At 43.5% G+C, this 22,411-nt stretch overlaps 49 non-coding genes across 49 annotated transcripts; all 49 read left to right on the top strand.

Moving 5' to 3' along the window:
- Positions 1–19: 19 nt before the first annotated feature.
- Positions 20–91, top strand: TRNAE-CUC (transfer RNA glutamic acid (anticodon CUC)). Its single transcript has one exon. It is a non-coding gene; the product is annotated as a tRNA-Glu (tRNA).
- Positions 92–471: 380 nt separating this feature from the next.
- Positions 472–543, top strand: TRNAV-CAC (transfer RNA valine (anticodon CAC)). The gene has a single exon. It is a non-coding gene; the product is annotated as a tRNA-Val (tRNA).
- Positions 544–1,224: 681 nt separating this feature from the next.
- TRNAE-UUC (transfer RNA glutamic acid (anticodon UUC)) lies at positions 1,225–1,296 on the top strand. Its single transcript has one exon. It is a non-coding gene; the product is annotated as a tRNA-Glu (tRNA).
- Positions 1,297–1,799: 503 nt separating this feature from the next.
- Positions 1,800–1,871, top strand: TRNAE-UUC (transfer RNA glutamic acid (anticodon UUC)). The gene has a single exon. It is a non-coding gene; the product is annotated as a tRNA-Glu (tRNA).
- A 204-nt stretch (positions 1,872–2,075) lies between these two features.
- Positions 2,076–2,147, top strand: TRNAE-CUC (transfer RNA glutamic acid (anticodon CUC)). The gene has a single exon. It is a non-coding gene; the product is annotated as a tRNA-Glu (tRNA).
- Positions 2,148–2,226: 79 nt separating this feature from the next.
- Positions 2,227–2,298, top strand: TRNAE-CUC (transfer RNA glutamic acid (anticodon CUC)). Its single transcript has one exon. It is a non-coding gene; the product is annotated as a tRNA-Glu (tRNA).
- Positions 2,299–3,429: 1,131 nt separating this feature from the next.
- TRNAE-UUC (transfer RNA glutamic acid (anticodon UUC)) lies at positions 3,430–3,501 on the top strand. Its single transcript has one exon. It is a non-coding gene; the product is annotated as a tRNA-Glu (tRNA).
- A 53-nt stretch (positions 3,502–3,554) lies between these two features.
- Positions 3,555–3,626, top strand: TRNAE-UUC (transfer RNA glutamic acid (anticodon UUC)). The gene has a single exon. It is a non-coding gene; the product is annotated as a tRNA-Glu (tRNA).
- Positions 3,627–3,830: 204 nt separating this feature from the next.
- TRNAE-CUC (transfer RNA glutamic acid (anticodon CUC)) lies at positions 3,831–3,902 on the top strand. Its single transcript has one exon. It is a non-coding gene; the product is annotated as a tRNA-Glu (tRNA).
- A 79-nt stretch (positions 3,903–3,981) lies between these two features.
- TRNAE-CUC (transfer RNA glutamic acid (anticodon CUC)) lies at positions 3,982–4,053 on the top strand. Its single transcript has one exon. It is a non-coding gene; the product is annotated as a tRNA-Glu (tRNA).
- Positions 4,054–4,407: 354 nt separating this feature from the next.
- On the top strand, positions 4,408–4,479 carry TRNAQ-CUG (transfer RNA glutamine (anticodon CUG)). Its single transcript has one exon. It is a non-coding gene; the product is annotated as a tRNA-Gln (tRNA).
- Positions 4,480–4,558: 79 nt separating this feature from the next.
- Positions 4,559–4,630, top strand: TRNAE-CUC (transfer RNA glutamic acid (anticodon CUC)). Its single transcript has one exon. It is a non-coding gene; the product is annotated as a tRNA-Glu (tRNA).
- A 229-nt stretch (positions 4,631–4,859) lies between these two features.
- On the top strand, positions 4,860–4,931 carry TRNAE-CUC (transfer RNA glutamic acid (anticodon CUC)). The gene has a single exon. It is a non-coding gene; the product is annotated as a tRNA-Glu (tRNA).
- A 531-nt stretch (positions 4,932–5,462) lies between these two features.
- On the top strand, positions 5,463–5,534 carry TRNAE-UUC (transfer RNA glutamic acid (anticodon UUC)). Its single transcript has one exon. It is a non-coding gene; the product is annotated as a tRNA-Glu (tRNA).
- Positions 5,535–5,738: 204 nt separating this feature from the next.
- TRNAE-CUC (transfer RNA glutamic acid (anticodon CUC)) lies at positions 5,739–5,810 on the top strand. The gene has a single exon. It is a non-coding gene; the product is annotated as a tRNA-Glu (tRNA).
- Positions 5,811–5,889: 79 nt separating this feature from the next.
- On the top strand, positions 5,890–5,961 carry TRNAE-CUC (transfer RNA glutamic acid (anticodon CUC)). The gene has a single exon. It is a non-coding gene; the product is annotated as a tRNA-Glu (tRNA).
- Positions 5,962–6,040: 79 nt separating this feature from the next.
- Positions 6,041–6,112, top strand: TRNAE-CUC (transfer RNA glutamic acid (anticodon CUC)). Its single transcript has one exon. It is a non-coding gene; the product is annotated as a tRNA-Glu (tRNA).
- A 204-nt stretch (positions 6,113–6,316) lies between these two features.
- On the top strand, positions 6,317–6,388 carry TRNAE-CUC (transfer RNA glutamic acid (anticodon CUC)). The gene has a single exon. It is a non-coding gene; the product is annotated as a tRNA-Glu (tRNA).
- A 380-nt stretch (positions 6,389–6,768) lies between these two features.
- On the top strand, positions 6,769–6,840 carry TRNAE-CUC (transfer RNA glutamic acid (anticodon CUC)). Its single transcript has one exon. It is a non-coding gene; the product is annotated as a tRNA-Glu (tRNA).
- A 380-nt stretch (positions 6,841–7,220) lies between these two features.
- Positions 7,221–7,292, top strand: TRNAE-UUC (transfer RNA glutamic acid (anticodon UUC)). The gene has a single exon. It is a non-coding gene; the product is annotated as a tRNA-Glu (tRNA).
- A 204-nt stretch (positions 7,293–7,496) lies between these two features.
- Positions 7,497–7,568, top strand: TRNAE-CUC (transfer RNA glutamic acid (anticodon CUC)). Its single transcript has one exon. It is a non-coding gene; the product is annotated as a tRNA-Glu (tRNA).
- A 79-nt stretch (positions 7,569–7,647) lies between these two features.
- Positions 7,648–7,719, top strand: TRNAE-CUC (transfer RNA glutamic acid (anticodon CUC)). Its single transcript has one exon. It is a non-coding gene; the product is annotated as a tRNA-Glu (tRNA).
- Positions 7,720–8,478: 759 nt separating this feature from the next.
- TRNAE-UUC (transfer RNA glutamic acid (anticodon UUC)) lies at positions 8,479–8,550 on the top strand. Its single transcript has one exon. It is a non-coding gene; the product is annotated as a tRNA-Glu (tRNA).
- Positions 8,551–8,879: 329 nt separating this feature from the next.
- On the top strand, positions 8,880–8,951 carry TRNAE-CUC (transfer RNA glutamic acid (anticodon CUC)). Its single transcript has one exon. It is a non-coding gene; the product is annotated as a tRNA-Glu (tRNA).
- Positions 8,952–9,621: 670 nt separating this feature from the next.
- TRNAK-CUU (transfer RNA lysine (anticodon CUU)) lies at positions 9,622–9,705 on the top strand. The gene has a single exon. It is a non-coding gene; the product is annotated as a tRNA-Lys (tRNA).
- Positions 9,706–10,659: 954 nt separating this feature from the next.
- On the top strand, positions 10,660–10,731 carry TRNAE-UUC (transfer RNA glutamic acid (anticodon UUC)). Its single transcript has one exon. It is a non-coding gene; the product is annotated as a tRNA-Glu (tRNA).
- A 204-nt stretch (positions 10,732–10,935) lies between these two features.
- On the top strand, positions 10,936–11,007 carry TRNAE-CUC (transfer RNA glutamic acid (anticodon CUC)). The gene has a single exon. It is a non-coding gene; the product is annotated as a tRNA-Glu (tRNA).
- Positions 11,008–11,086: 79 nt separating this feature from the next.
- Positions 11,087–11,158, top strand: TRNAE-CUC (transfer RNA glutamic acid (anticodon CUC)). The gene has a single exon. It is a non-coding gene; the product is annotated as a tRNA-Glu (tRNA).
- A 229-nt stretch (positions 11,159–11,387) lies between these two features.
- On the top strand, positions 11,388–11,459 carry TRNAE-CUC (transfer RNA glutamic acid (anticodon CUC)). The gene has a single exon. It is a non-coding gene; the product is annotated as a tRNA-Glu (tRNA).
- A 79-nt stretch (positions 11,460–11,538) lies between these two features.
- TRNAE-CUC (transfer RNA glutamic acid (anticodon CUC)) lies at positions 11,539–11,610 on the top strand. The gene has a single exon. It is a non-coding gene; the product is annotated as a tRNA-Glu (tRNA).
- Positions 11,611–12,840: 1,230 nt separating this feature from the next.
- On the top strand, positions 12,841–12,912 carry TRNAE-UUC (transfer RNA glutamic acid (anticodon UUC)). Its single transcript has one exon. It is a non-coding gene; the product is annotated as a tRNA-Glu (tRNA).
- A 328-nt stretch (positions 12,913–13,240) lies between these two features.
- Positions 13,241–13,312, top strand: TRNAE-CUC (transfer RNA glutamic acid (anticodon CUC)). The gene has a single exon. It is a non-coding gene; the product is annotated as a tRNA-Glu (tRNA).
- Positions 13,313–13,391: 79 nt separating this feature from the next.
- On the top strand, positions 13,392–13,463 carry TRNAE-CUC (transfer RNA glutamic acid (anticodon CUC)). Its single transcript has one exon. It is a non-coding gene; the product is annotated as a tRNA-Glu (tRNA).
- A 380-nt stretch (positions 13,464–13,843) lies between these two features.
- Positions 13,844–13,915, top strand: TRNAE-CUC (transfer RNA glutamic acid (anticodon CUC)). Its single transcript has one exon. It is a non-coding gene; the product is annotated as a tRNA-Glu (tRNA).
- A 79-nt stretch (positions 13,916–13,994) lies between these two features.
- On the top strand, positions 13,995–14,066 carry TRNAE-CUC (transfer RNA glutamic acid (anticodon CUC)). The gene has a single exon. It is a non-coding gene; the product is annotated as a tRNA-Glu (tRNA).
- A 656-nt stretch (positions 14,067–14,722) lies between these two features.
- On the top strand, positions 14,723–14,794 carry TRNAE-CUC (transfer RNA glutamic acid (anticodon CUC)). Its single transcript has one exon. It is a non-coding gene; the product is annotated as a tRNA-Glu (tRNA).
- Positions 14,795–14,873: 79 nt separating this feature from the next.
- Positions 14,874–14,945, top strand: TRNAE-CUC (transfer RNA glutamic acid (anticodon CUC)). The gene has a single exon. It is a non-coding gene; the product is annotated as a tRNA-Glu (tRNA).
- A 530-nt stretch (positions 14,946–15,475) lies between these two features.
- Positions 15,476–15,547, top strand: TRNAE-UUC (transfer RNA glutamic acid (anticodon UUC)). Its single transcript has one exon. It is a non-coding gene; the product is annotated as a tRNA-Glu (tRNA).
- A 329-nt stretch (positions 15,548–15,876) lies between these two features.
- Positions 15,877–15,948, top strand: TRNAE-CUC (transfer RNA glutamic acid (anticodon CUC)). Its single transcript has one exon. It is a non-coding gene; the product is annotated as a tRNA-Glu (tRNA).
- A 380-nt stretch (positions 15,949–16,328) lies between these two features.
- Positions 16,329–16,400, top strand: TRNAE-CUC (transfer RNA glutamic acid (anticodon CUC)). Its single transcript has one exon. It is a non-coding gene; the product is annotated as a tRNA-Glu (tRNA).
- A 529-nt stretch (positions 16,401–16,929) lies between these two features.
- On the top strand, positions 16,930–17,001 carry TRNAE-UUC (transfer RNA glutamic acid (anticodon UUC)). The gene has a single exon. It is a non-coding gene; the product is annotated as a tRNA-Glu (tRNA).
- Positions 17,002–17,205: 204 nt separating this feature from the next.
- TRNAE-CUC (transfer RNA glutamic acid (anticodon CUC)) lies at positions 17,206–17,277 on the top strand. The gene has a single exon. It is a non-coding gene; the product is annotated as a tRNA-Glu (tRNA).
- Positions 17,278–17,957: 680 nt separating this feature from the next.
- Positions 17,958–18,029, top strand: TRNAE-UUC (transfer RNA glutamic acid (anticodon UUC)). The gene has a single exon. It is a non-coding gene; the product is annotated as a tRNA-Glu (tRNA).
- Positions 18,030–18,358: 329 nt separating this feature from the next.
- Positions 18,359–18,430, top strand: TRNAE-CUC (transfer RNA glutamic acid (anticodon CUC)). The gene has a single exon. It is a non-coding gene; the product is annotated as a tRNA-Glu (tRNA).
- An 832-nt stretch (positions 18,431–19,262) lies between these two features.
- TRNAE-UUC (transfer RNA glutamic acid (anticodon UUC)) lies at positions 19,263–19,334 on the top strand. Its single transcript has one exon. It is a non-coding gene; the product is annotated as a tRNA-Glu (tRNA).
- A 196-nt stretch (positions 19,335–19,530) lies between these two features.
- On the top strand, positions 19,531–19,602 carry TRNAE-CUC (transfer RNA glutamic acid (anticodon CUC)). The gene has a single exon. It is a non-coding gene; the product is annotated as a tRNA-Glu (tRNA).
- A 79-nt stretch (positions 19,603–19,681) lies between these two features.
- TRNAE-CUC (transfer RNA glutamic acid (anticodon CUC)) lies at positions 19,682–19,753 on the top strand. Its single transcript has one exon. It is a non-coding gene; the product is annotated as a tRNA-Glu (tRNA).
- A 79-nt stretch (positions 19,754–19,832) lies between these two features.
- Positions 19,833–19,904, top strand: TRNAE-CUC (transfer RNA glutamic acid (anticodon CUC)). Its single transcript has one exon. It is a non-coding gene; the product is annotated as a tRNA-Glu (tRNA).
- An 831-nt stretch (positions 19,905–20,735) lies between these two features.
- Positions 20,736–20,807, top strand: TRNAE-UUC (transfer RNA glutamic acid (anticodon UUC)). Its single transcript has one exon. It is a non-coding gene; the product is annotated as a tRNA-Glu (tRNA).
- The last annotated feature ends 1,604 nt before the right edge of the window (positions 20,808–22,411 follow it).

Genomic DNA, 22,411 nt, shown 5'->3' with positions numbered 1-22,411 from the left:
TAAGACTTGATTAAGCAAGTCCGATATGATCTAGTGGCTAGGATATCTGGCTCTCACCCAGAAGGCCCGGGTTTGATTCCCGGTATCGGAGCGAGTGCTTTTGTACTGCTTTTCAAGAATAGACTTAAGGATATAGGTTTATGAATAGAATTAAGACTTGATTAAGCAAGTCCGATATGGGCTAGTGGCTAGGATATCTGGCTGTCACGCAGAAGGGCGGGTTCGATTCCCGGTATCGGAGTGAGTGCTTTTGTACCGCTTTTGATGAATAAACTTAAAGACACATTTATAGGAATAATATTTTGGGTTGTTCCGGCCAGTCAGATATTGTCTAGTGGCTAGGATATCTGGCTCTCACCCAGAAGACCCTGGTTCGATTCCCGCTATCGGAGCGAGTGCTTTTGTACCGCTTTTCAAGAATAGACTTAAGGATATTGGTTTATGAATAGAATTAAGACTTGACTAAGCAAGTTTGATATGGTCTAGTGGCTAGGATATCTGGCTCACACCCAGAAGGCCCGGGTTCGATTCCCGGTATCGGAGCGAGTGCTTTTGTACCGCGTTTCAAGAATAGACTTAAGGATATTGGTTTATGAATAGAATTAAGACTTGATTAAGCAAGTCCGATATGGGCTAGTGGCTAGGATATCTGGCTCTCACGCAGAAGGCGCGGGTTCGATTCCCGGTATCGGAGCGAGTGCTTTTGTACCGCTTTTCAAGAATAGACTTAAGGATATTGGTTTATGAATAGAATTAAGACTTGATTAAGCAAGTCCGATATGGGCTAGTGGCTAGGATATCTGGCTCTCATCCAGAAGGGCGGGTTCAATTCCCGGTATCGGAGTGAGTGCTTTTGTACCGCTTTTGAAGAATAAATTTAAAGACACATTTATAGGAATAATATTTAGGGTTGTTTCAACCAGTCCGATATAGTCTAGTGGCTAGGATATCTGGCTCTCACCCAGAAGGCGAGAGTACGATTCCCGGTATCGGAGTGAGTGCTTTTGTACCGGTTTTTAAGAATAGACTTAAGGATATAGGTTTATGAATAGAATTAAGACTTGGTTGAGGAAGTCCTTTATGGTCTAGTGGCTAGGATAACTGCTTTGTACCCAGAAGGCCCGGCTTCGATTCCCGGTATCGCAGCGAGTGTTTTGTGAAGCATTTCAAAAATAGACTTAAGGATATAGGTTTATGAATAGAATTAAGACTTGGTTAAGCAAGTCCGATATGGTCTAGTGGCTAGGATATCTGGCTTTCACCCAGAAGGCCCGGGTTCGATTCCCGGTATCGGAGCACGTGGTTTTGTACCGCTTTTAAGAATAGACTTAAGACTCGGTTGAGCAAGTACGATATGGTCTACTCGCTAGGATACCTGACTTTCACCCGGAAGGCCCGGGTTCGATTCCCGGTATCGGAGCGAGTGCTTTTGTACCGCTTTTCAAGAATAGACTTAAGGATATTGGTTTATGAATAGAATTAAGACTTGATTAAGCAAGTCCGATATGGTCTAGTGGCTAGGATATCTGGCTGTCACGCAGAAGGGCGGGTTCGATTCCCGGTATCGGAGTGAGTGCTTTTGTACCGCTTTTGATGAATAAACTTAAAGACACATTTATAGGAATAATATTTTGGGTTGTTCCGACCAGTCAGATATGGTCTAGTGGCTAGGATAACTGCTTTGTACCCAGAAGGCCCGGCTTCGATTCCCGGTATCGCAGCGAGTGTTTTGTAAAGCATTTCAAAAATAGACTTAAGGATATAGGTTTATGAATAGAATTAAGACTTGGTTAAGCAAGTCCGATATGGTCTAGTGGCTAGGATATCTGGCTTTCACCCAGAAGGCCCGGGTTCGATTCCCGGTATCGGAGCGAGTGCTTTTGTACCGCTTTTCAAGAATAGAATTAAGACTAGGTTGAGCAAGTACAATATGGTCTAGTCGCTAGGATACCTGACTTTCACCCAGAAGGCCCGGGTTCGATTCCCGGTATCGGAGCACGTGGTTTTGTACCGCTTTTCAAGAATAGACTTAAGGATATAGGTTTATGAATAGAATTAAGACTTGTTTAACCAAGTCCGATATGGTCTAGTGGTTAGGATATCTGGCTCTCACCCAGAAGGCCCGGGTTCGATTCCCGGTATCGCAGCGAGTGCTTTTGTACCGCTTTTCAAGAATAGACTTAAGGTAATTGATTTATGAATAGAATTAAGACTTGATTAAGCAAGTCCGATATGATCTAGTGGCTAGGATATCTGGCTCTCACCCAGAAGGCCCGGGTTTGATTCCCGGTATCGGAGCGAGTGCTTTTGTACTGCTTTTCAAGAATAGACTTAAGGATATAGGTTTATGAATAGAATTAAGACTTGATTCAGCAAGTCCGATATGGGCTAGTGGCTAGGATATCTGGCTGTCACGCAGAAGGGCGGGTTCGATTCCCGGTATCGGAGTGAGTGCTTTTGTACCGCTTTTGATGAATAAACTTAAAGACACATTTATAGGAATAATATTTTGGGTTGTTCCGGCCAGTCAGATATTGTCTAGTGGCTAGGATATCTGGCTCTCACCCAGAAGGCCCTGGTTCGATTCCCGCTATCGGAGCGAGTGCTTTTGTACCGCGTTTCAAGAATAGACTTAAGGATATTGGTTTATGAATAGAATTAAGACTTGATTAAGCAAGTCCGATATGGGCTAGTGGCTAGGATATCTGGCTCTCACGCAGAAGGCGCGGGTTCGATTCCCGGTATCGGAGCGAGTGCTTTTGTACCGCTTTTCAAGAATAGACTTAAGGATATTGGTTTATGAATAGAATTAAGACTTGATTAAGCAAGTCCGATATGGGCTAGTGGCTAGGATATCTGGCTCTCATCCAGAAGGGCGGGTTCAATTCCCGGTATCGGAGTGAGTGCTTTTGTACCGCTTTTGAAGAATAAATTTAAAGACACATTTATAGGAATAATATTTAGGGTTGTTTCAACCAGTCCGATATAGTCTAGTGGCTAGGATATCTGGCTCTCACCCAGAAGGCGAGAGTACGATTCCCGGTATCGGAGTGAGTGCTTTTGTACCGGTTTTTAAGAATAGACTTAAGGATATAGGTTTATGAATAGAATTAAGACTTGGTTGAGGAAGTCCTTTATGGTCTAGTGGCTAGGATAACTGCTTTGTACCCAGAAGGCCCGGCTTCGATTCCCGGTATCGCAGCGAGTGTTTTGTAAAGCATTTCAAAAATAGACTTAAGGATATAGGTTTATGAATAGAATTAAGACTTGTTGAGGAAGTCCGATATGGTCTAGTGGCTAGGATAACTGCTTTGTACCCAGAAGGCCCGGCTTCGATTCCCGGTATCGCAGCGAGTGTTTTGTAAAGCATTTCAAAAATAGACTTAAGGATATAGGTTTATGAATAGAATTAAGACTTGGTTAAGCAAGTCCGATATGGTCTAGTGGCTAGGATATCTGGCTTTCACCCAGAAGGCCCGGGTTCGATTCCCGGTGTCGGAGCGAGTGCTTTTGTACCGCTTTTCAAGAATAGAATTAAGACTAGGTTGAGCAAGTCCGATATGGTCTAGTGGCTAGGATATCTGGCTTTCACCCAGAAGGCCCGGGTTCGATTCCCGGTATCGGAGCGAGAGTTTTTGTACCGCTTTTCAAGAATAGAATTAAGACTAGGTTGAGCGAGTACAATATGGTCTAGTCGCTAGGATACCTGACTTTCACCCAGAAGGCCCGGGTTCGATTCCCGGTATCGGAGCACGTGGTTTTGTACCGCTTTTCAAGAATAGACTTAAGGATATAGGTTTATGAATAGAATTAAGACTTGTTTAACCAAGTCCGATATGGTCTAGTGGCTAGGATATCTGGCTCTCACCCAGAAGGCCCGGGTTCGATTCCCGGTATCGGAGCGAGTGCTTTTGTACCGCTTTTCAAGAATAGACTTAAGGTAATTGATTTATGAATAGAATTAAGACTTGGTTAAACAAGTCCGATATGGTCTAGTGGCTAGGATATCTGGCTCTCACCCAGAAGGCCCGGGTTCGATTCCCGGTATCGGAGCGAGTGCTTTTGTACCGCTTTTCAAGAATAGACTTAAGGATATAGGTTTATGAATAGAATTGAGACTTGATTAAGCAAGTCCGATATGGGCTAGTGGCTTGGATATCTGGCTGTCACGCAGAAGGGCGGGTTCGATTCCCGGTATCGGAGCGAGTGCTTTTGTACCGCTTTTCAAGAATAGAATTAAGACTAGGTTGAGCAAGTACAATATGGTCTAGTTGCTAGGATACCTGACTTTCACCCAGAAGGCCCGGGTTCGATTCCCGGTATCGGAGCACGTGGTTTTGTACCGCTTTTCAAGAATAGACTTAAGGATATAGGTTTATGAATAGAATTAAGACTTGTTTAACCAAGTTCGATATGGTCTAGTGGTTAGGATATCTGGCTCTGACCCAGAAGGCCCGGGTTCGATTCCCGGTATCGCAGCGAGTGCTTTTGTACCGCTTTTCAAGAATAGACTTAAGGTAATTGATCTATGAATAGAATTAAGACTTGATTAAGCAAGTCCGATATGGTCTAGTGGCTAGGATATCTGGCTCTCACCCAGAAGGCCCGGGTTTGATTCCCGGTATCGGAGCGAGTGCTTTTGTACTGCTTTTCAAGAATAGACTTAAGGATATAGGTTTATGAATAGAATTAAGACTTGATTCAGCAAGTCCGATATGGGCTAGTGGCTAGGATATCTGGCTGTCACGCAGAAGGGCGGGTTCGATTCCCGGTATCGGAGTGAGTGCTTTTGTACCGCTTTTGATGAATAAACTTAAAGACACATTTATAGGAATAATATTTTGGGTTGTTCCGGCCAGTCAGATATGGTCTAGTGGCTAGGATATCTGGCTCTCACCCAGAAGGCCCGGGTTCGATTCCCGGTATCGGAGCGAGTGCTTTTGTACCGCTTTTCAAGAATAGACTTAAGGATATTGGTTTATGAATAGAATTAAGACTTGATTAAGCAAGTCCGATATGGGCTAGTGGCTAGGATATCTGGCTCTCACCCGGAAGGCGCGGGTTCGATTCCCGGTATCGGAGTGAGTGCTTTTGTACCGCTTTTGAGGAATAAATTTAAAGACACATTTATAGGAATAATATTTAGGGTTGTTTCAACCAGTCCGATATAGTCTAGTGGCTAGGATATCTGGCTCTCACCCAGAAGGCGAGAGTACGATTCCCGGTATCGGAGCGATTGCTTTTGTACCGGTTTTCAAGAATAGACTTAAGGATATATGTTTATGATTAGAATTAAGACTTGGTTGAGGAAGTCCGATATGGTCTAGTGGCTAGGATAACTGCTTTGTACCCAGAAGGCCCGGCTTCGATTCCCGGTATCGCAGCGAGTGTTTTGTAAAGCATTTCAAAAATAGACTTAAGGATATAGGTTTATGAATAGAATTAAGACTTGGTTAAGCAAGTCCGATATGGTCTAGTGGCTAGGATATCTGGCTTTCACCCAGAAGGCCCGGGTTCGATTCCCGGTATCAGAGCGAGTGTTTTTGTACCGCTTTTCAAGAATAGAATTAAGACTAGGTTGAGCAAGTACAATATGGTCTAGTCGCTAGGATACCTGACTTTCACCCAGAAGGCCCGGGCTCGATTCCCGGTATCGGAGCACGTGGTTTTGTACCGCTTTTCAAGAATAGACTTAAGGATATAGGTTTATGAATAGAATTAAGACTTGTTTAACCAAGTCCGATATGGTCTAGTGGCTAGGATATCTGGCTCTCACCCAGAAGGCCCGGGTTCGATTCCCGGTATCGGAGCGAGTGCTTTTGTACCGCTTTTCAAGAATAGACTTAAGGTAATTGATTTATGAATTGAATTAAGACTTGGTTAAGCAAGTCCGATATGGTCTAGTGGCTAGGATATCTGGCTCTCACCCAGAAGGCCCGGGTTCGATTCCCGGTATCGGAGCGAGAGCTTTTGTACCGCTTTTCAAGAATAGACTTAAGGATATAGGTTTATGAATAGAATTAAGACTTGATTAAGCAAGTCCGATATGGTCTAGTGGCTAGGATATCTGGCTCTCACCCAGAAGGCCCGGGTTCGATTCCCGGTATCGGAGCGAGAGTTTTTGTACCGCTTTTCAAGAATAGAATTAAGACTAGGTTGAGCGAGTACAATATGGTCTAGTCGCTAGGATACCTGACTTTCACCCAGAAGGCCCGGGTTCGATTCCCGGTATCGGAGCACGTGGTTTTGTACCGCTTTTCAAGAATAGACTTAAGGATATAGGTTTATGAATAGAATTAAGACTTGTTTAACCAAGTCCGATATGGTCTAGTGGCTAGGATATCTGGCTCTCACCCAGAAGGCCCGGGTTCGATTCCCGGTATCGGAGCGAGTGCTTTTGTACCGCTTTTCAAGAATAGACTTAAGGATATAGGTTTATGAATAGAATTGAGACTTGATTAAGCAAGTCCGATATGGGCTAGTGGCTTGGATATCTGGCTGTCACGCAGAAGGGCGGGTTCGATTCCCGGTATCGGAGTGAGTGCTTTTGTACCGCTTTTGATGAATAAACTTAAAGACACATTTATAGGAATAATATTTTGGGTTGTTCCGGCCAGTCAGTTATGGTCTAGTGGCTAGGATATCTGGCTCTCACTCAGAAGGCCTAGGTTCGATTCCCGGTATCGGAGCGAGTGCTTTTGTACCGCTTTTCAAGAAAAGACTTAAGGATATTGGTTTATGAATAGAATTAAGACTTGACTAAGCAAGTCCGATATGGTCTAGTGGCTAGGATATCTGGCTCTCACCCAGAAGGCCCGGGTTCGATTCCCGGTATCGGAGCGAGTGCTTTTGTACCGCTTTTCAAGAATAGACTTAAGGATATTGGTTTATGAATAGAATTAAGACTTGATTAAGCAAGTCCGATATGGGCTAGTGGCTAGGATATCTGGCTCTCACCCAGAAGGGCGGGTTCGATTCCCGGTATCGGAGTGAGTGCTTTTGTACCGCTTTTGAGGAATAAATTTAAAGACACATTTATAGGAATAATATTTAGGGTTGTTTCAACCAGTCCTATATAGTCTAGTGGCTAGGATATCTGGCTCTCACCCAGAAGGCGAGAGTACGATTCCCGGTATCGGAGCGATTGCTTTTGTACCGGTTTTCAAGAATAGACTTAAGGATATAGGTTTATGATTAGAATTAAGACTTGGTTAAGCAAGTCCGATATGGTCTAGTGGCTAGGATATCTGGCTTTCACCCAGAAGGCCCGGGTTCGATTCCCGGTATCAGAGCGAGTGTTTTTGTACCGCTTTTCAAGAATAGAATTAAGACTAGGTTGAGCAATTACAATATGGTCTAGTCGCTAGGATACCTGACTTTCACCCAGAAGGCCCGGGCTCGATTCCCGGTATCGGAGCACGTGGTTTTGTACCGCTTTTCAAGAATAGACTTAAGGATATAGGTTTATGAATAGAATTAAGACTTGTTTAACCAAGTCCGATATGGTCTAGTGGCTAGGATATCTGGCTCTCACCCAGAAGGCCCGGGTTCGATTCCCGGTATCGGAGCGAGTGCTTTTGTACCGCTTTTCAAGAATAGACTTAAGGTAATTGATTTATGAATTGAATTAAGACTTGGTTAAGCAAGTCCGATATGGTCTAGTGGCTAGGATATCTGGCTCTCACCCAGAAGGCCCGGGTTCGATTCCCGGTATCGGAGCGAGAGCTTTTGTACCGCTTTTCAAGAATAGACTTAAGGATATAGGTTTATGAATAGAATTAAGACTTGATTAAACAAGTCCGATATGGGCTAGTGGCTTGGATATCTGGCTGTCACGCAGAAGGGCGGGTTCGATTCCCGGTATCGGAGTGAGTGCTTTTGTACCGCTTTTGATGAATAAACTTAAAGACACCTTTATAGGAATAATATTTTGGGTTGTTTTGGCCAGTCAGATATGGTCTAGTGGCTAGGATATCTGGCTCTCACCCAGAAGGCAAGGGTTCGATTCCCGGTATCGGAGCGAGTGTTTCTGTACCGCTTTTCAAGAATAGACTTAAGGATATTGGTTTATGAATAGAATTAAGACTTGACTAAGCAAGTCCGATATGGTCACCGCTTTTGAAGAATAAATTTACAGACACATTTATAGGAATAATATTTAGGGTTGTTTCAACCAGTCCGATATAGTCTAGTGGCTAGAATATCTGGCTCTCACCCAGAAGGCGAGAGTACGATTCCCGGTATCGGAGCAAGTGCTTTTGTACCGGTTTTCACGAATAGACTTAAGGATATAGGTTTATGAATAGAATTAAGACTTGGTTGAGGAAGTCCGATATGGTCTAGTGGCTAGGATAACTGCTTTGTACCCAGAAGGCCCGGCTTCGATTCCCGGTATCGCAGCGAGTGTTTTGTAAAGCATTTCAAAAATAGACTTAAGGATATAGGTTTATGAATAGAATTAAGACTTGGTTAAGCAAGTCCGATATGGTCTAGTGGCTAGGATATCTGGCTTTCACCCAGAAGGCCCGGGTTCGATTCCCGGTGTCGGAGCGAGTGCTTTTGTACCGCTTTTCAAGAATAGAATTAAGACTAGGTTGAGCAAGTATGATATGGTCTAGTCGCTAGGATACCTGACTTTCACCCAGAAGGCACGGGTTCGATTCCCGGTATCGGAGCACGTGGTTTTGTACCGCTTTTCAAGAATAGAATTAAGACTTGGTTGAGCAAGTACGATATGGTCTACTCGCTAGGATACCTGACTTTCACCCAGAAGGCTCGGGTTCGATTCCCGGTATCGGAGCACGTGGTTTTGTTCCACTTTTCAAGAATAGACTTAAGGATATAGGTTTATGAATAGAATTAAGACTTGTTTAAGCAAGTCCGATATGGTCTAGTGGCTAGGATATCTGGCTCTCACCCAGAAGGCCCGGGTTCGATTCCCGGTATCGGAGCGAGTGCTTTTGTACCGCTTTTCAAGAATAGACTTAAGGATATAGGTTTATGAATAGTATTAAGACTTGATCAAGCAAGTTCGATATGGGCTAGTGGCTTGGATATCTGGCTGTCACGCAGAAGGGCGGGTTCGACTCCCGGTATCGGAGTGAGTGCTTTTGTACCGCTTTTGATGAATAAACTTAAAGACACATTTATAGGAATAATATTTTGGGTTGTTCCGACCAGTCAGATATGGTTTAGTGGCTAGGATTTCTGGCTCTCATCCAGAAGGTGCGAGTTCGATTCCCGGTATCGGAGCGAGTGCTTTTGTACCGGTTTTCAAGAATAGACTTAAGGATATTGGTTTATGAATAGAATTAAGACTTGGTTGAGCAAGTACGATATGGTCTAGTCGCTAGGATACCTGACTTTCACCCAGAAGGCCCGGGTTCGATTCCCGCTATCGGAGCGAGTGCTTTTGTACCGCTTTTCAAGAATAGACTTAAGGATATTGGTTTATGAATAGAATTAAGACTTGACTAAGCAAGTCCGATATGGTCTAGTGGCTAGGATATCTGGCTGTCACGCAGAAGGGCGGGCTCGATTCCCGGTATCGGAGTGAGTGCTTTTGTACCGCTTTTGATGAATAAACTTAAAGACACATTTATAGGAATAATATTTTGGGTTGCTCCGACCAGTCAGATATGGTCTAGTGGCTAGGATATCTGGCTCTTATCCAGAAGGCCCGGGTTCGATTCCCGGTACGGAGCGAGTGCTTTTGTACCGCTTTTCAAGAATAGAATTAAGACTAGGTTGAGCAAGTACAATATGGTCTAGTCGCTAGGATATCTGACTTTCACCCAGAAGGCCCGGGTTCGATTCCCGGTATCGGAGCACGTGGTTTTGTACCGCTTTTCAAGAATAGACTTAAGGATATAGGTTTATGAATAGAATTAAGACTTTTTTAACCAAGTCCGATATGGTCTAGTGGCTAGAATTTCTGGCTCTCACGCAGAAGGCCTGGGTTCGATTCTCGGTATCGGAGAGAGTGCTCTTTTACCGCTTTCCAAGAATAGACTTAAGGATATTGGTTTATGAATAGAATTAAGACTTGACTAAGCAAGTCCGATATGGTCTAGTGGCTAGGATATCTGGCTCTCACCCAGAAGGCCCTGTTCGATTCCCGGTATCGGAGCGAGTGCTTTTGTACCGCTTTTCAAGAATAGACTTAAGGATATTGGTTTATGAATAGAATTAAGACTTGATTAAGCAAGTCCGATATGGGCTAGTGGCTAGGATATCTGGCTCTCACCCAGAAGGGCGGGTTCGATTCCCGGTATCGGAGTGAGTGCTTTTGTACCGCTTTTGAAGAATAAACTTAAAGACACATTTATAGGAAAAATATTTAGGGTTGTTTCAGCCAGTCCGATATAGTCTAGTGGCTAGGATATCTGGCTCTCACCCAGAAGGCGAGAGTACGATTCCCGGTATCGGAGCGAGTGCTTTTGTACCGGTTTTTAAGAATAGACTTAAGGATATAGGTTTATGAATAGAATTAAGACTTGGTTGAGGAAGTCCTTTATGGTCTAGTGGCTAGGATAACTGCTTTGTACCCAGAAGGCCCGGCTTCGATTCCCGGTATCGCAGCGAGTGTTTTGTAAAGCATTTCAAAAATAGACTTAAGGATATAGGTTTATGAATAGAATTAAGACTTGGTTAAGCAAGTCCGATATGGTCTAGTGGCTAGGATATCTGGCTTTCACCCAGAAGGCCCGGGTTCGATTCCCGGTATCGGAGCGAGTGCTTTTGTACCGCTTTTCAAGAATAGAATTAAGACTAGGTTGAGCAAGTACAATATGGTCTAGTCGCTAGGATACCTGACTTTCACCCAGAAGGCCCGGGTTCGATTCCCGGTATCGGAGCGAGTGCTTTTGTACTGCTTTTCAAGAATAGACTTAAGGATATAGGTTTATGAATAGAATTAAGACTTGTTTAACCAAGTCCGATATGGTCTAGTGGCTAGGATATCTGGTTCTCACCCAGAAGGCCCGGGTTCGATTCCCGGTATCGGAGCGAGTGCTTTTGTACCGCTTTTAAAGAATAGACTTAAGGTAATTGATTTATGAATAGAATTAAGACTTGATTAAGCAAGTCCGATATGGTCTAGTGGCTAGGATATCTGGCTCTCACCCAGAAGGCCCGGGTTCGATTCCCGGTATCGGAGCGAGTGCTTTTGTACTGCATTTCAAGAATAGACTTAAGGATATAGGTTTATGAATAGAAATAAGACTTGATTAAGCAAGTCCGATATCGGCTAGTGGCTAGGATATCTGGCTGTCACGCAGAAGGGCGGGTTCGATTCTCGGTAATGGAGTGAGTGCTTTTGTACCGCTTTTGATGAATAAACTTAAAGACACATTTATAGGAATAATATTTTGGGTTATTCCGGGCAGTCAGATATGGTCTAGTGGCTAGGATATCTGGCTCTCACCCAGAAGGCCCGGGTTCGATTCCCGGTATCGGAGCGAGTGCTTTTGTACCGCTTTTCAAGAATAGACTTAAGGATATTGGTTTATGAATAGAATTAAGACTTGACTAAGCAAGTTTGATATGGTCTAGTGGCTAGGATATCTGGCTCTCACCCAGAAGGCCCGGGTTCGATTCCCGGTATCGGAGCGAGTGCTTTTGTACCGCTTTTCAAGAATAGACTTAAGGATATTGGTTTATGAATAGAATTAAGACTTGATTAAGCAAGTCCGATATGGGCTAGTGGCTAGGATATCTGGCTCTCACCCAGAAGGGCGGGTTCGATTCCCGGTATCGGAGTGAGTGCTTTTGTACCGCTTTTGAAGAATAAACTTAAAGACACATTTATAGGAATAATATTTAGGGTTGTTTCAACCAGTCTGATATAGTCTAGTGGCTAGGATATCTGGCTCTCACCCAGAAGGCGAGAGTACGATTCCCGGTATCGGAACGAGTGCTTTTGTGACGGTTTTCAAGAATAGACTTAAGGATATAGGTTTATGAATAGAATTAAGACTTGGTTGAGGAAGTCCGATATGGTCTAGTGGCTAGGATAACTGCTTTGTACCCAGAAGGCCCGGCTTCGATTCCCGGTATCGCAGCGAGTGTTTTGTAAAGCATTTCAAAAATAGATTTAAGGATATAGGTTTGTGAATAGAATTAAGACTTGGTTAAGCAAGTCCGATATGGTCTAGTGGCTAGGATATCTGGCTTTCACCCAGAAGGCCCGGGTTCGTTTCCGGGTATCGGAGCGAGTGCTTTTGTACCGCTTTTCAAGAATAGAATTAAGACTAGGTTGAGCAAGTACGATATGGTCTAGTCGCTAGGATACCTGACTTTCACCCAGAAGGCCCGGGTTCGATTCCCGGTATCGGAGCACGTGGTTTTGTACCGCTTTTAAGAATAGACTTAAGACTCGGTTGAGCAAGTACGATATGGTCTACTCGCTAGGATACCTGACTTTCACCCGGAAGGCCCGGGTTCGATTCCCGGTATCGGAGCGAGTGCTTTTGTACCGCTTTTCAAGAATAGACTTAAGGATATTGGTTTATGAATAGAATTAAGACTTGATTAAGCAAGTCCGATATGGTCTAGTGGCTAGGATATCTGGCTGTCACGCAGAAGGGCGGGTTCGATTCCCGGTATCGGAGTGAGTGCTTTTGTACCGCTTTTGATGAATAAACTTAAAGACACATTTATAGGAATAATATTTTGGGTTGTTCCGACCAGTCAGATATGGTCTAGTGGCTAGGATAACTGCTTTGTACCCAGAAGGCCCGGCTTCGATTCCCGGTATCGCAGCGAGTGTTTTGTAAAGCATTTCAAAAATAGACTTAAGGATATAGGTTTATGAATAGAATTAAGACTTGGTTAAGCAAGTCCGATATGGTCTAGTGGCTAGGATATCTGGCTTTCACCCAGAAGGCCCGGGTTCGATTCCCGGTATCGGAGCGAGTGCTTTTGTACCGCTTTTCAAGAATAGAATTAAGACTAGGTTGAGCAAGTACGATATGGTCTAGTCGCTAGGATACCTGACTTTCACCCAGAAGGCCCGGGTTCCATTCCCGGTATCGGAGCACGTGGTTTTGTACCGCTTTTAAGAATAGACTTAAGACTCGGTTGAGCAAGTACGATATGGTCTACTCGCTAGGATACCTGACTTTCACCCGGAAGGCCCGGGTTCGATTCCCGGTATCGGAGCGAGTGCTTTTGTACCGCTTTTCAAGAATAGACTTAAGGATATAGGTTTATGAATAGAATTAAGACTTGTTTAACCAAGTCCGATATGGTCTAGTGGTTAGGATATCTGGCTCTCACCCAGAAGGCCCGGGTTCGATTCCCGGTATCGCAGCGAGTGCTTTTCTACCGCTTTTCAAGAATAGACTTAAGGTAATTGATTTATGAATAGAATTAAGACTTGATTAAGCAAGTCCGATATGATCTAGTGGCTAGGATATCTGGCTCTCACCCAGAAGGCCCGGGTTTGATTCCCGGTATCGGAGCGAGTGCTTTTGTACTGCTTTTCAAGAATAGACTTAAGGATATAGGTTTATGAATAGAATTAAGACTTGATTAAGCAAGTCCGATATGGGCTAGTGGCTAGGATATCTGGCTGTCACGCAGAAGGGCGGGTTCGATTCCCGGTATCGGAGTGAGTGCTTTTGTACCGCTTTTGATGAATAAACTTAAAGACACATTTATAGGAATAATATTTTGGGTTGTTCCGGCCAGTCAGATATTGTCTAGTGGCTAGGATATCTGGCTCTCACCCAGAAGGCCCTGGTTCGATTCCCGGTATCGGAGCGAGTGCTTTTGTACCGCTTTTCAAGAATAGACTTAAGGATATTGGTTTATGAATAGAATTAAGACTTGACTAAGCAAGTCTGATATGGTCTAGTGGCTAGGATATCTGGCTCTCACCCAGAAGGCCCGGGTTCGATTCCCGGTATCGCAGCGAGTGCTTTTGTACCGCTTTTCAAGAATAGACTTAAGGTAATTGATTTATGAATAGAATTAAGACTTGATTAAGCAAGTCCGATGTGGTCTAGTGGCTAGGATATCTGGCTCTCACCCAGAAGGCCCGGGTTTGATTCCCGGTATCGGAGCGAGTGCTTTTGTACTGCTTTTCAAGAATAGACTTAAGGATATAGGTTTATGAATAGAATTAAGACTTGATTCAGCAAGTCCGATATGGGCTAGTGGCTAGGATATCTGGCTCTCACCCAGAAGGCGAGAGTACGATTCCCGGTATCGGAGCGAGTGCTTTTGTACCGGTTTTTAAGAATAGACTTAAGGATATAGGTTTATGAATAGAATTAAGACTTGGTTGAGGAAGTCCTTTATGGTCTAGTGGCTAGGATAACTGCTTTGTACCCAGAAGGCCCGGCTTCGATTCCCGGTATCGGAGCGAGTGCTTTTGTACCGCTTTTCAAGAATAGACTTAAGGATATAGGTTTATGAATAGAATTGAGACTTGATTAAGCAAGTCCGATATGGGCTAGTGGCTTGGATATCTGGCTGTCACGCAGAAGGGCGGGTTCGATTCCCGGTATCGGAGCGAGTGCTTTTGTACAGCTTTTCAAGAATAGAATTAAGACTAGGTTGAGCAAGTACAATATTGTCTAGTCGCTAGGATACCTGACTTTCACCCAGAAGGCCCGGGTTCGATTCCCGGTATCGGAGCACGTGGTTTTGTACCGCTTTTCAAGAATAGACTTAAGGATATAGGTTTATGAATAGAATTAAGACTTGTTTAACCAAGTCCGATATGGTCTAGTGGTTAGGATATCTGGCTCTCACCCAGAGGGCCCGGGTTCGATTCCCGGTATCGCAGCGAGTGCTTTTGTACCGCTTTTCAAGAATAGACTTAAGGATATAGGTTTATGAATAGAATTAAGACTTGTTTAACCAAGTCCGATATGGTCTAGTGGCTAGGATATCTGGCTCTCACCCAGAAGGCCCGGGTTCGATTCCCGGTATCGGAGCGAGTGCTTTTGTACCGCTTTTCAAGAATAGACTTAAGGATATAGGTTTATGAATAGAATTGAGACTTGATTAAGCAAGTCCGATATGGGCTAGTGGCTAGGATATCTGGCTCTCACCCAGAAGGGCGGGTTCGATTCCCGGTATCGGAGTGAGTGCTTTTGTACCGCTTTTGAAGAATAAATTTAAAGACACATTTATAGGAATAATATTTAGGGTTGTTTCAACCAGTCCGATGTAGTCTAGTGGCTAGGATATCTGGCTCTCACCCAGAAGGCGAGAGTACGATTCCCGGTATCGGAGCGATTGCTTTTGTACCGGTTTTCAAGAATAGACTTAAGGATATAGGTTTATGATTAGAATTAAGACTTGGTTGAGGAAGTCCGATATGGTCTAGTGGCTAGGATAACTGCTTTGTACCCAGAAGGCCCGGCTTCGATTCCCGGTATCGCAGCGAGTGTTTTGTAAAGCATTTCAAAAATAGACTTAAGGATATAGGTTAATGAATAGAATTAAGACTTGGTTAAGCAAGTCCGATATGGTCTAGTGGCTAGGATATCTGGCTTTCACCCAGAAGGCCCGGGTTCGATTCCCGGTATCGGAGCGAGTGCTTTTGTACCGCTTTTCAAGAATAGAATTAAGACTAGGTTGAGCAAGTACGATATGGTCTAGTCGCTAGGATATCTGACTTTCACCCGGAAGGCCCGGGTTCGATTCCCGGTATCGGAGCACGTGGTTTTGTACCGCTTTTCAAGAATAGAATTAAGACTTGGTTGAGCAAGTACGATATGGTCTACTCGCTAGGATACCTGACTTTCACCCAGAAGGCTCGGGTTCGATTCCCGGTATCGGAGCACGTGGTTTTTTTCCACTTTTCAAGAATAGACTTAAGGATATAGGTTTATGAATAGAATTAAGACTTGTTTAAGGAAGTCCGATATGGTCTAGTGGCTAGGATATCTGGTTCTCACCCAGAAGGCCCGGGTTCGATTCCCGGTGTCGGAGCGAGTGCTTTTGTACCGCTTTTCAAGAATAGACTTAAGGATATAGGTTTATGAATAGAATTGAGACTTGATTAAGCAAGTCCGATATGGGCTAGTGGCTTGGATATCTGGCTGTCACGCAGAAGGGCGGGTTCGATTCCCGGTATCGGAGTGAGTGCTTTTGTACCGCTTTTGATGAATAAACTTAAAGACACATTTATAGGAATAATATTTTGGGTTGTTCCGGCCAGTCAGATATGGTCTAGTGGCTAGGATAACTGGCTCTCACTCAGAAGGCCCAGGTTCGATTCCCGGTATCGGAGCGAGTGCTTTTGTACCGCTTTTCAAGAAAAGACTTAAGGATATTGGTTTATGAATAGAATTAAGACTTGACTAAGCAAGTCCGATATGGTCTAGTGGCTAGGATATCTGGCTCTCACCCAGAAGGCCCGGGTTCGATTCCCGGTATCGGAGCGAGTGCTTTTGTACCGCTTTTCAAGAATAGACTTAAGGATATTGGTTTATGAATAGAATTAAGACTTGATTAAGCAAGTCCGATATGGGCTAGTGGCTAGGATATCTGGCTCTCACCCAGAAGGGCGGGTTCGATTCCCGGTATCGGAGTGAGTGCTTTTGTACCGCTTTTGAGGAATAAATTTAAAGACACATTTATAGGAATAATATTTAGGGTTGTTTCAACCAGTCCGATATAGTCTAGTGGCTAGGATATCTGGCTCTCACCCAGAAGGCGAGAGTACGATTCCCGGTATCGGAGCGATTGCTTTTGTACCGGTTTTCAAGAATAGACTTAAGGATATAGGTTTATGATTAGAATTAAGACTTGGTTGAGGAAGTCCGATATGGTCTAGTGGCTAGGATAACTGCTTTGTACCCAGAAGGCCGGCTTCGATTCCCGGTATCGCAGCGAGTGTTTTGTAAAGCATTTCAAAAATAGACTTAAGGATATAGGTTTATGAATAGAATTAAGACTTGGTTAAGCAAGTCCGATATGGTCTAGTGGCTAGGATATCTGGCTTTCACCCAGAAGGCCCGGGTTCGATTCCCGGTATCGGAGCGAGAGTTTTTGTACCGCTTTTCAAGAATAGAATTAAGACTAGGTTGAGCGAGTACAATATGGTCTAGTCGCTAGGATACCTGACTTTCACCCAGAAGGCCCGGGTTCGATTCCCGGTATCGGAGCTCGTGGTTTTGTACCGCTTTTCAAGAATAGACTTAAGGATATAGGTTTATGAATAGAATTAAGACTTGTTTAACCAAGTCCGATATGGTCTAGTGGCTAGGATATCTGGCTCTCACCCAGAAGGCCCGGGTTCGATTCCCGGTATCGGAGCGAGTGCTTTTGTACCGCTTTTGATGAATAAACTTAAAGACACATTTATAGGAATAATATTTTGGGTTGTTCCGGCCAGTCAGATATGGTCTAGTGGCTAGGATATCTGGCTCTCACCCAGAAGGCCCGGCTTCGATTCCCGGTATCGCAGCGAGTGTTTTGTAAAGCATTTCAAGAATAGACTTAAGGATATTGGTTTATGAATAGAATTAAGACTTGCTTAAGCAAGTCCGATATGGGCTAGTGGCTAGGATATCTGGCTCTCACCCAGAAGGGCGGGTTCGATTCCCGGTATCGGAGTGAGTGCTTTTGTACCGCTTTTGAAGAATAAATTTAAAGACACATTTATAGGAATAATATTTAGGGTTGTTTCAACCAGTCCGATGTAGTCTAGTGGCTAGGATATCTGGCTCTCACCCAGAAGGCGAGAGTACGATTCCCGGTATCGGAGCGATTGCTTTTGTACCGGTTTTCAAGAATAGACTTAAGGATATAGGTTTATGATTAGAATTAAGACTTGGTTGAGGAAGTCCGATATGGTCTAGTGGCTAGGATAACTGCTTTGTACCCAGAAGGCCCGGCTTCGATTCCCGGTATCGCAGCGAGTGTTTTGTAAAGCATTTCAAAAATAGACTTAAGGATATAGGTTAATGAATAGAATTAAGACTTGGTTAAGCAAGTCCGATATGGTCTAGTGGCTAGGATATCTGGCTTTCACCCAGAAGGCCCGGGTTCGATTCCCGGTATCGGAGCGAGTGCTTTTGTACCGCTTTTCAAGAATAGAATTAAGACTAGGTTGAGCAAGTACGATATGGTCTAGTCGCTAGGATATCTGACTTTCACCCGGAAGGCCCGGGTTCGATTCCCGGTATCGGAGCACGTGGTTTTGTACCGCTTTTCAAGAATAGAATTAAGACTTGGTTGAGCAAGTACGATATGGTCTACTCGCTAGGATACCTGACTTTCACCCAGAAGGCTCGGGTTCGATTCCCGGTATCGGAGCACGTGGTTTTTTTCCACTTTTCAAGAATAGACTTAAGGATATAGGTTTATGAATAGAATTAAGACTTGTTTAAGGAAGTCCGATATGGTCTAGTGGCTAGGATATCTGGTTCTCACCCAGAAGGCCCGGGTTCGATTCCCGGTGTCGGAGCGAGTGCTTTTGTACCGCTTTTCAAGAATAGACTTAAGGATATTGGTTTATGAATAGAATTAAGACTTGATTAAGCAAGTCCGATATGGTCTAGTGGCTATGATATCTGGCTGTCACGCAGAAGGGCGGGCTCGATTCCCGGTATCGGAGTGAGTGCTTTTGTACCGCTTTTGATGAATAAACTTAAAGACACATTTATAGGAATAATATTTTGGGTTGTTCCGACCAGTCAGATATGGTCTAGTGGCTAGGATATCTGGCTCTCATCCAGAAGGCGCGAGTTCGATTCCCGGTATCGGAGCGAGTGCTTTTGTACCGGTTTTCAAGAATAGACTTAAGGATATTGGTTTATGAATAGAATTAAGACTTGGTTAAGCAAGTCCGATATGGTCTAGTGGCTAGGATATCTGGCTTTCACCCAGTAAGCCCGGGTTCGATTCCCGGTATCGGAGCGAGTGCTTTTGTACCGCTTTTCAAGAATAGACTTAAGGATATTGGTTTATGAATAGAATTAAGACTTGATTAAGCAAGTCCGGTATGGTCTGGTGGCTATGATATCTGGCTGTCACGCAGAAGGGCGGGCTCGATTCCCGGTATCGGAGTGAGTGCTTTTGTACCGCTTTTGATGAATAAACTTAAAGACACATTTATAGGAATAATATTTTGGGTTGTTCCGACCAGTCAGATATGGTCTAGTGGCTAGGATATCTGGCTCTCATCCAGAAGGCGCGAGTTCGATTCCCGGTATCGGAGCGAGTGCTTTTGTACCGGTTTTCAAGAATAGACTTAAGGATATTGGTTTATGAATAGAATTAAGACTTGGTTAAGCAAGTCCGATATGGTCTAGTGGCTAGGATATCTGGCTTTCACCCAGAAGGCCCGGGTTCGATTCCCGGTATCGGAGCGAGTGCTTTTGTACCGCTTTTCAAGAATAGAATTAAGACTAGGTTGAGCAAGTACAATATGGTCTAGTCGCTAGGATACCTGACTTTCACCCAGAAGGCCCGGGTTCGATTCCCGGTATCGGAGCACGTGGTTTTGTACCGCTTTTCAAGAATAGACTTAAGGATATGAATAGAATTAAGACTTGTTTAACCAAGTCCGATATGGTCTAGTGGCTAGGATATCTGGCTCTCACCCAGAAGGCCCGGGTTCGATTCCCGGTTTCGGAGCGAGTGCTTTTGTACCGCTTTTCAAGAATAGACTTAAGGTAATTGGTTTATGAATAGAATTAAGACTTGACTAAGTAAGTCCGATATGGTCTAGTGGCTAGGATATCTGGCTCTCACCCAGAAGGCCCGGGTTCGATTCCCGGTATCGGAGTGAGTGCTTTTGTACCGCTTTTCAAGAATAGACTTAAGGTAATTGGTTTATGAATAGAATTAAGACTTGGTTAAGTAAGTCCGATATGGTCTAGTGGCTAGGATATCTGGCTCTCACCCAGAAGGCCCGGGTTCGATTCCCGGTATCGGAGCGAGTGCTTTTGTACCGCTTTTCAAGAATAGACTTAAGGATATAGGTTTATGAATAGAATTAAGACTTGATCAAGCAAGTCCGATATGGGCTAGTGGCTTGGACATCTGGCTGTCACGCAGAAAGGCGGGTTCGACTCCCGGTATCGGAGTGAGTGCTTTTGTACCGCTTTTGATGAATAAACTTAAAGACACATTTATAGGAATAATATTTTGGGTTGTTCCGACCAGTCAGATATGGTCTAGTGGCTAGGATATCTGGCTCTCATCCAGAAGGCGCGAGTTCGATTCCCGGTATCGGAGAGAGTGCTTTTGTACCGCTTTTCAAGAATAGACTTAAGGATATTGGTTTATGAATAGATATAAGACTTGGTTGAGCAAGTACGATATGGGCTAGTGGCTAGGATATCTGGCTCTCACCCAGAAGGGCGGGTTCGATTCCCGGTATCGGAGTGAGTGCTTTTGTACCGCTTTTGAAGAATAAACTTAAAGACACATTTATAGGAATAATATTTAGGGTTGTTTCAACCAGTCCGATATAGTCTAGTGGCTAGGATATCTGGCTCTCACCCAGAAGGCGAGATTACGATTCCCGGTATCGGAGCGAGTGCTTTTGTACCGGTTTTCAAGAATAGACTTAAGGATATAGGTTTATGAATAGAATTAAGACTTGGTTGAGGAAGTCCGATATGGTCTAGTGGCTAGGATAACTGCTTTGTACCCAGAAGGCCCGGCTTCGATTCCCGGTATCGCAGCGAGTGTTTTGTAAAGCATTTCAAAAATAGACTTAAGGATATAGGTTTATGAATAGAATTAAGACTCGGTTAAGCAAGTCCGATATGGTCTAGTGGCTAGGATTTCTGGCTTTCACCCAGAAGGCCCGGGTTCGATTCCCGGTATCGGAGCGAGTGCTTTTGTACCGCTTTTCAAGAATAGAATTAAGACTAGGTTGAGCAAGTACGATATGGTCTACTCGCTAGGATACCTGACTTTCACCCAGAAGGCCCGGGTTCGATTCCCGGTGTCGGAGCACGTGGTTTTGTACCACTTTTCAAGAATAGACTTAAGGATATAGGTTTATGAATAGAATTAAGACTTGTTTAAGCCAGTCCGTTATGGTCTAGTGGCTTGGATATCTGGCTCTCACCCAGAAGGCCCGGGTTCGTTTCCCGGTATCGGACTGAGTGCTTTTGTACCGCTTTTCAAGAATAGAATTAAGACTAGGTTGAGCAAGTACGATATGGTCTAGTCGCTAGGATACCTGACTTTCACCCAGTAGGCCCGGGTTCAATATACTTTAACTTGTTTATTTACTGTGAATTAAATATATATTTGTCTGTATAAACATAATTTTACAATAATGTCAAAGGAAATGTTACGGATTATTGCGTATTTCACCTTTCCCTTATGTTTACATAGGCCTTCAAATAGTTTGATAATGTAATTTACTGCAACAACGTTTTAATCGGAAAGAACTTGATTATGAACACTTTCCTCAAGTGCAGACTTTCTTCATATAACTGAATTATTATTTAACACAACGATTGAAGTGTTTCAAATTTACTAGCCCTCAGAAGATGTACAAGCTTTAAACACATTAGATTTCTTACTTGTCAGTGCGTAGATTTAATATAGTATGCCTTACCATAACGCATTCAGCGATCAAATTTGAAATCATATTTCTCAAATTTCAATGCTTCATCAAACGCTTGTCCACCATGTATTATTAAATGGTGAACTGCTCAATTTTGAACGTAAGCAATTGAAGATGAACGCTTGATCAAACTATCCGATGTTGCTCAGTATTGAATGCATAAAGATTCAATATTAAACGTTTAATTTTCCAATTAAATTTGAGCGCTTTTTGCTTAAATTTACACGATATACTTACCTCTTACGCACCGTTCAAATATGAATGCGTGAGCGTCTAATTTTGAACAATAGTGTTCTGTTCAAATTTGAACGCAAAGAAATTATTCAAATTTGAACGTTAAAGCGTACCACCACAGTGTCGGGGCTACGCACGCCTAAGCATTCAAAGATGAACCTCACTTTTTTACAGTGTTTGTATGCCCTGTGCCTTGTGTGTAACAGGCTTTACGAATTTACAGCGTGTCTAAGCGTGGCGCGTCCTTCTCATTCTCGTGACTAATGAGTCGTGCAATCGTGTCGCGTTTCTTGGTAAAATAAAGTGACGAAGTTTGTTAGAACTGAAGACACTGATAGGTTTGATTTGGGTTTGTTTGATTTTAAAAATGGTTATTGATTACAATTTACAAAAGTAAGAAAACGATTCAAAGTTTCAAACGAATTTATAATTGAATGCAGATTCTTCCTAACTATAATGGTAAGGAAACCGGGCCCTTGGTTTTAGTTTAACCGCAGCTTTGCTATAAGTGATTGAATAATAAATCGTAGTTTTATTTAAATATAGTTTGTCTGTGAACAGTGACACAAAATCCTAACTACACCAATTGAAATTTACGATGCCGAAAGTCTCAGTTATTTG

This window comes from Phalangium opilio, unplaced genomic scaffold (assembly GCF_054372755.1).
Source record: "Phalangium opilio isolate 3A_F unplaced genomic scaffold, DU_Popi_V2 ptg000009l_1, whole genome shotgun sequence".
NCBI classification, from domain to species: Eukaryota; Metazoa; Arthropoda; class Arachnida; order Opiliones; family Phalangiidae; genus Phalangium; species Phalangium opilio.
This window is presented reverse-complemented; position numbering and strand designations above follow the sequence as displayed.